Genomic DNA, 7271 nt, shown 5'->3' with positions numbered 1-7271 from the left:
TGTAAATCTGGCTTACACCCGTTGTATGTGAACGTAAGAATCTATCACACCCGATCATCACGTGGTGCTTCGAAACGACGAACTTTCGCAACGGTGCATAGTTAGGGGGAACACTTTCTTGAAATTTTAATGAGGGATCATCTTATTTACTACCGTCGTTCTAAGCAAATAAGATGCATAAACATGATAAACATCACATGCAATCAAATAGTGACATGATATGGCCAATATCATATTGCTCCTTTTGATCTCCATCTTCGGGGCTCCATGGTCATCATCTTCACCGGCATGACACCATGATCTCCATCATCATGATCTCCATCATCGTGTCTCCATGAAGTTGTCTCGCCAACTTATTACTTCTACTACTATGGCTACCGGTTAGCAATAAAGTAAAGTAATTACATGGCGTTGTTTAATGACACGCAGGTCATACAATAAATAAAGACAACTCCTATGGCTCCTGCCGGTTGTCATACTCATCGACATGCAAGTCATGATTCCTATTACAAGAACATGATCAATCTCATACATCACATATCATTCATCACATTCTTCTTGGCCATATCACATCACATAGCATACCCTGCAAAAACAAGTTAGACGTCCTCTAATTGTTGTTTGCATGTTTTACGTGGCTGCTATGGGTTTCTAGCAAGAACGTTTCTTACCTACGCAAAACCACAACGTGATATGCCAATTGCTATTTACCCTTCACAAGGACCCTTTTCATCGAATCCGTTCCGACTAAAGTGGGAGAGACTGGCACCCGCTAGCCACCTTATGCAGCAAGTGCATGTTAGTCGGTGGAACCTGTCTCACGTAAGAGTACGTGTAAGGTCGGTCTGGGCCGCTTCATCCCACAATACCGTCTAAACAAGATTGGACTAGTAACGGTAAGCATATTGACAAAATCAACGTCCACAACTACTTTGTGTTCTACTCGTGCAAAGAATCTACGCAATAGACCTAGCTCAAGATGTCACTGTTGGAGAACGTAGTAGAAATTCAAAATTTTCCTACGTGTCACCAAGATCTATCTATGGAGAAACCAGCAACGAGGGGAAGGAGAGTGCATCTACATACCCTTGTAGATCGCTAAGCGGAAGCGTTCAAGAGAACGGGGTTGAAGGAGTCGTACTCGTCGTGATCCAAATCACCGGAGATCCTAGTGCCGAACGGACGGCACCTCCGCGTTCAACACACGTGTAGCCCGGTGACGTCTCCCACGCCTTGATCCAGCAAGGAGAGAGGGAGAGGTTGAGGAAGACTCCATCCAGCAGCAGCACAACAGCGTGGTGGTGCTGGAGGAGCGTGGCAATCCTGCAGGGCTTCGCCAAGCACCGCGGGAGAGGAGGAGCAAGAGAGGTAGGGCTACGCCAATAGAGGAAGAAACTCATGTGTTGGCAGCCCCAAAACCCTCAAGTATATATAGGGGAGAGGGAGGGGGTGCGCCCCCTCTAGGGTTTCCACCCCAAGGGGTGTGGCAGCCCCAATCCCATCTAAGGGTGGCGGCCAAGGGGGGAGAGGGGGGAAACTTGCCCCCCAAGTTAGGTGGAAGCACCCCCTCCAAACCCTAGGCGCCTTGGGCCCTTGTGAGGGGGCGCACCAGCCCACCTGGGGCTGGTCCCCTCCCACACTTGGCCCATGCAGCCCTCTGAGGCCGGTGGCCCCACTTGGTGGACCACCGGGACCCTCCCGGTGGTCCCGGTACGTTACTGATAAAACCCGAAACCTTTCCGAACAGGGCTTACCATATATAAATCTTTACCTCCGGACCATTCCGGAACTCCTCGTGACGTCCGGGATCTCATCCGGGACTCCAAACAACATTCGGTAACCACATACAAACTTCCTTTATAACCCTAGCGTCATCGAACCTTAAGTGTGTAGACCCTACGGGTTCGGGAGACATGTAGACATGACCGAGACGTTCTCCGGTCAATAACCAACAGCGGGATCTGGATACCCATGTTGGCTCCCACATGTTCCACGATGATCTCATCGGATGAACCACGATGTCAAGGATTCAATCAATCCCGTATACAATTCCCTTTGTCTAGCGGTATTGTACTTGCCCGAGATTCGATCGTCGATATCCCGATACCTTGTTCAATCTCGTTACCGGCAAGTCTCTTTACTCGTTCCGTAACACATCATCCCGTGATCAACCCCTTGGTCACATTGTGCACATTATGATGATGTCCTACCGAGTGGGCCCAGAGATACCTCTCCGTTAACCGAAGTGACAAATCCAAGTCTCGATTCGTGCCAACCCAACAGACACTTTCAGAGATACCTGTAGTGCACCATTATAGCCACCCAGTTATGTTGTGACCTTTGGTACACCCAAAGCATTCCTACGGTATCCGGGAGTTGCACAATCTCATGGTCTAAGGAAATTATACTTGACATTAGAAAAGCTTTAGCATACGAACTACGATCTTTGTGCTAGGCTTAGGATTGGGTCTTGTCCATCACATCATTCTCCTAATGATGTGATCCCGTTATCAACGACATCCAATGTCCATGGTCAGGAAACCGTAACCATCTATTGATCAACGAGCTAGTCAATTAGAGGCTTACTAGGGACATCGTGTTGTCTATGTACCCACACATGTATCTGAGTTTCCTATTAATACAATTATAGCATGGATAACAAATGATTATCATGAACAAGGAAATATAATAATAACCAATTTATTATTGCCTCTAGGGCATATTTCCAACAAGGCCACCCCCAGCCCCTCCTGTGCACTGTTGGCCCAGCAAGTTTCGGCCTGATACATGTTTTTTCCTCTGATGTGATTTCTCTATTATCCAGGGTTTACCGATTTACAAAAAGTCCCTCATGTTCATGCTTTTAATAACTCAACAACCGTGCATCGGATTAAAATGATTTAAACATGTAAAATGCTTAGAATTTTGTGTAGTTTAATAATATGCCACTTTTATCCATGTTTAAAATGCTTAAACTTGTTGTTTGTTTAAATTTGCTTAAATGCCATGCTAAAATGATTTATTTCATAACTAAATAACCATAGCTCCAATTTTAATAAACTTTATATGTAAATGTGGTAGAAAAATGCCTAGTTTAACATGGTGTACTTTTCTTTGCTATTTAACAACATTAAAATATGGTTTAGGGAAGAACAGTTCCAAATCTAAAATATGCACATGGGGATTTTTTCGGAATTGTTGTTTGTTGTTCCGGCCTCATTTAAACTTGCCTAGATAGTTAGTTTACTTATGTTTCACCTCTTGCCATGTTTAACAACATTTAATATTGTTGTGTACCTAAACGAGAGTGAACTAAATAACTCGGATGTGGTGTTTCGTCAATATGCAACTCGTTGCATATTGAGCTCCACTTAACTTGTAGTATTGTTTGTTGCACTTTTCCATGCCATGCCTCTTTAAACCGGACATGCATCATACTTGTTTGTGCATCATGCCATGTTTATGCTTGTGCATTTACCATGTTGTTTGCTTCTTTCCGGTTGTGCTCCTTCTCGTTAGTTCCTGTTCCGTTGTGATCGTGAGGATTCGTTCGTCTACGCTTGGTTCGTCTACGCCCGTTCATATTCTTCACGGACTTATTCTTCTTCCTAGCGGGATTTCAGGCAAGATGACCGTCACCCTGGATCTCACTACTATTATTGCTATGCTAGTTGCCTCGTTCTATCGTTATGATGCGTTACCTATCACTTGTTCTTCAAGCCTCCCAAATTGCCATGTCAGCCTCTAACCTTTTCACCCTTCCTAGCAAACCGTTGCTTGGCTATGTTACCACTTTTGCTCAGCCCCTCTTATAGTGTTGTTAGTTGCAGGTGAAGTTGAAGATTGCTCCATGATGGACATGATTATGTTGGGATATCACAATATGTCTTATTTAATTAATGCATCTATATACTTGGTAAAGGGTGGAAGGCTCGGCCTTATGCCTGTGTTTTGTTTCACTCTTGCCGCCCTAGTTTCCGTCATATCGGTGTTATGTTCCTTGATTTTGCGTTCCTTACGCGGTTGGGTGATTTATGGGACCCCCTTGACAGTGCTCTTTGAATAAAACTCCTCCAGCAAGGCTCCTTCGAGTGTTGGTCCAAAACGGGCAGACTGCGGGGCCACCACGGGACAACTCGTGGGCTGGTTTTACTCGTAGGCTGACCTATCCGGTGTGCCCTGAGAACGAGATATGTGCGGCTCCTATCGGGATTTGTCAGCACATCGGGCGGCTTTGCTAGTCTTGTTTTACCATTATCGAAATATCTTGTAAATCGGGATTCCGAGACTGATGGGTCTTCCTGGGAGAAGAAATATCCTTCTTTGACCGTGAGAGCTTGTGATGGGCTAAGTTGGGACACCCGTGCAGGGTATGAACATTCGGGAGTCGTGCCCGCAATACTTCTTGATCACTTCTAGCTTCTCGACCGTTTCGTTTGCTTCTCTTCTCGCTCTTATTTGCGTATGTTAGCCACCATATATGCTTAGACGCTGCTGCAACCTCACCACTTTACCCCTTCCTTACCCATTAAGCTTTGCTAGTCTTGATACCCATGGTAATGGGATTGCTGAGTCCTCGTGGCTCACAGATTACTACAACAACAATTGTAGGTGCAGGTTATGCAATGATCCTGACGCGAGAGCGATGCTTGCTTGTTTTGGAGTTCTTCTTCTGCTCCTTCGATCAGGGGATAGGTTCCAGGTCGGCAGCCTGGGCTAGCAGGGTGGATGTCGTTTGAGTTTCTGTTTGTGTTTCATCCATAGTCGGATGTTGATCTTGTTGATGATGTATTGATGTATTCATGTGTCATTGTTTGCCTTTTGTATGTATCCCCATCTATTATGTAATATTGATGTAATGATATCCACCTTGCAAAAGTGTATCAATATGCGGTTCTATCCTTGGTGGGACCTTCGAGTCTCTTTAGGATAGGGTCGCATATTGGGCGTGACACCGGAGTCTACGACGACTGGGAGGAGTGTCGGAGACAGGTTCACCATTTCAGCGGTAACAGTTACAAAGGGTACACCACTAGGGCGGAGGCGGAAGCTAGATACACGCGCTATCTAGCGGGAGAGAGGAGGGAGTGTTGGAGGAACCGGATGAAGACCAGTTTCATCGCGATGATGCTCATCGTGATGACCGCAGCTCTCTTCTATGTGATGGTAGTTCAGATGATCGATATCGACTTGTAATGTCAAGACAAACTCGCTACCCGCGGTCTCGAGACTTGTAATGTTCTAACTTTATTCGGTATTTTGAATTCGGAGACTAATACGATGAACTATATTCAGAGACTAATCTTCTATTGTATTCGATAAATCTGTTGTTTATATGTTCTGTTGTTTATATTCTATGCAGTAATGTATTTTGTAACCTGTCCAAATATTAGAAAAGAAAAAAAATCCTAATATTCATAGTAGTGGCGCACCATATTGCACTTTAGTGGCGCACTGAAATAAACACACCAGTGGCGCATTATCTGAAAGTGCGCCATTAGTAACCCAGAGCACAAGGTAAATATGGCCCCCTGGGGGCATAGTAATGGCGCACTGGTGGACATAGTAATGGCGCACTACGTGGTGCGCCACTATTATCTGGGATACTAGTGGCGCACCAGAGGTGCGCCATTACTATTTGTTACTAGTGGCATGTTAATAGTAGCGCACCTGTAGTGCGCCATTAATAGCAAAAATAGGTGCGCCACTAACAACCCTTTTTCTAGTAGTGTTAGAGACAGAGAGAGAGAGAAAGAGAGAGAGAGAGAGAGAGAGAGAGAGAGAGAGAGAGAGAGGCCTTAGGATTGACCACATTCAAACACGTTCTGGTTTGTGTGAACAGTAAGGCCACCACCGATGAGGGTTAAAAGGAAGATAAGCGGCAACACAAATGTGATGCCCCAATAAAATAAAGAACGTGGACCAATTGTGGTCTTGAGTCATGGTTATTTGGTTAAGAGAGTGTGTTATTTCCCCCTGTTGCAATGTGTGGGCTCTTTTGCTAGTTAATATTAATGAAAAATGATCATCGTGGGCAGCCGCTCAATCTTCGACCATTTGGGGTTGTCGATATGATATAATGATAATAATGTCAACATTCATCTTTTTTGCAGGGACCATTTGGCATTGTTGAAATGATATAATCTTTAATAACATCAAACGTTTATCCTTTTTGGAGGCCATTTTCATGGCAACATACTAACTAGGAGACAAAGGAGAGAATCCAATCAGCAAGCAAGTCTTTGGAGATCATTTGGTTTGAGTTGTTCGACACAAATGGATGGAAGCATAAGAAGTCCCTGTTTGTTTGAGCTGGCTTTTCTAGTTTAAAGGCTGAACAGCTAGAATGCTGAAACAAACATGAAAAAGATGATCTGGCTTTTGGAACACTGAAAAGCAAGCTTATGGAGAAATGAACTAAAAGCGGAAAAGCTTACTTAGAGCAGATTTTCTAGCATTTGGTGTGCAGAGAAGCTAAAGATACATTACAAAAGCCAACGAATAAATTTCATCAATCATCTTTTCTACTAGCTAACAACCAGCTTTTTCAAAAGTCCAAAAGCTCCAGCCCAAACAAACAGGTCTTAAATAAAATTTGTTCTCGACTTTTTTTGTAGTTCCCTCATATGTGCGCCACATGGCCACAAAGTTGTACTCCCTTCATTCCAAAATATAAGTATATTTAGATATTTCAATAAAGAATACATACCAAGCAAAATGAATGAATCTACACTCTAAAATATGTCTATATACATCTGTATGTGGTCCTTATTAAAATCTCTAAAAAAATCTTATATTTAGAAACATATGGAGTACTAATACGAAGTAGGTTGTGTGCTACATGCAGAGGCCAGAACATAATTTTCATTTTCTAAAAAACACTGATAAACGATGGTGTACAAGTTCACGGAGGAGGACTACGATAATGAGTTGAGGGCGGTGGAGGACGTTGCAAAAGGGGTGCTTACCCCTTGGGCGGTATGGATTGGCTGCAACATCTCGTTGAACTCGGGCTCCACATTGTTGGTGCCACGGATCTTCTTGAGTACGGCCCTGCACTCCTCGAGGCGGCCCCGCTCGATGGGGCTCTGGGGCGTGTCCACCAGGAAGAGCGCATCGATGGTGAGCAGGACTCCCAGGATACCAGCAAGGGACAATGAAAGCCTCCAACCACGAGGATTAATCATGCGCGCGGCTCAGTTTCGGCACACGTGATGTCCGGCTAGGCAGAGGCATGCAAACTTCAACATATCAAGCGAGAGCGTGCGAAT

This window comes from Triticum aestivum, chromosome 6B (assembly GCF_018294505.1).
Source record: "Triticum aestivum cultivar Chinese Spring chromosome 6B, IWGSC CS RefSeq v2.1, whole genome shotgun sequence".
NCBI classification, from domain to species: domain Eukaryota; kingdom Viridiplantae; phylum Streptophyta; class Magnoliopsida; order Poales; family Poaceae; genus Triticum; species Triticum aestivum.
The sequence above is the reverse complement of the archived record's forward strand: the minus strand, read 5'-3'. Positions refer to the sequence as shown.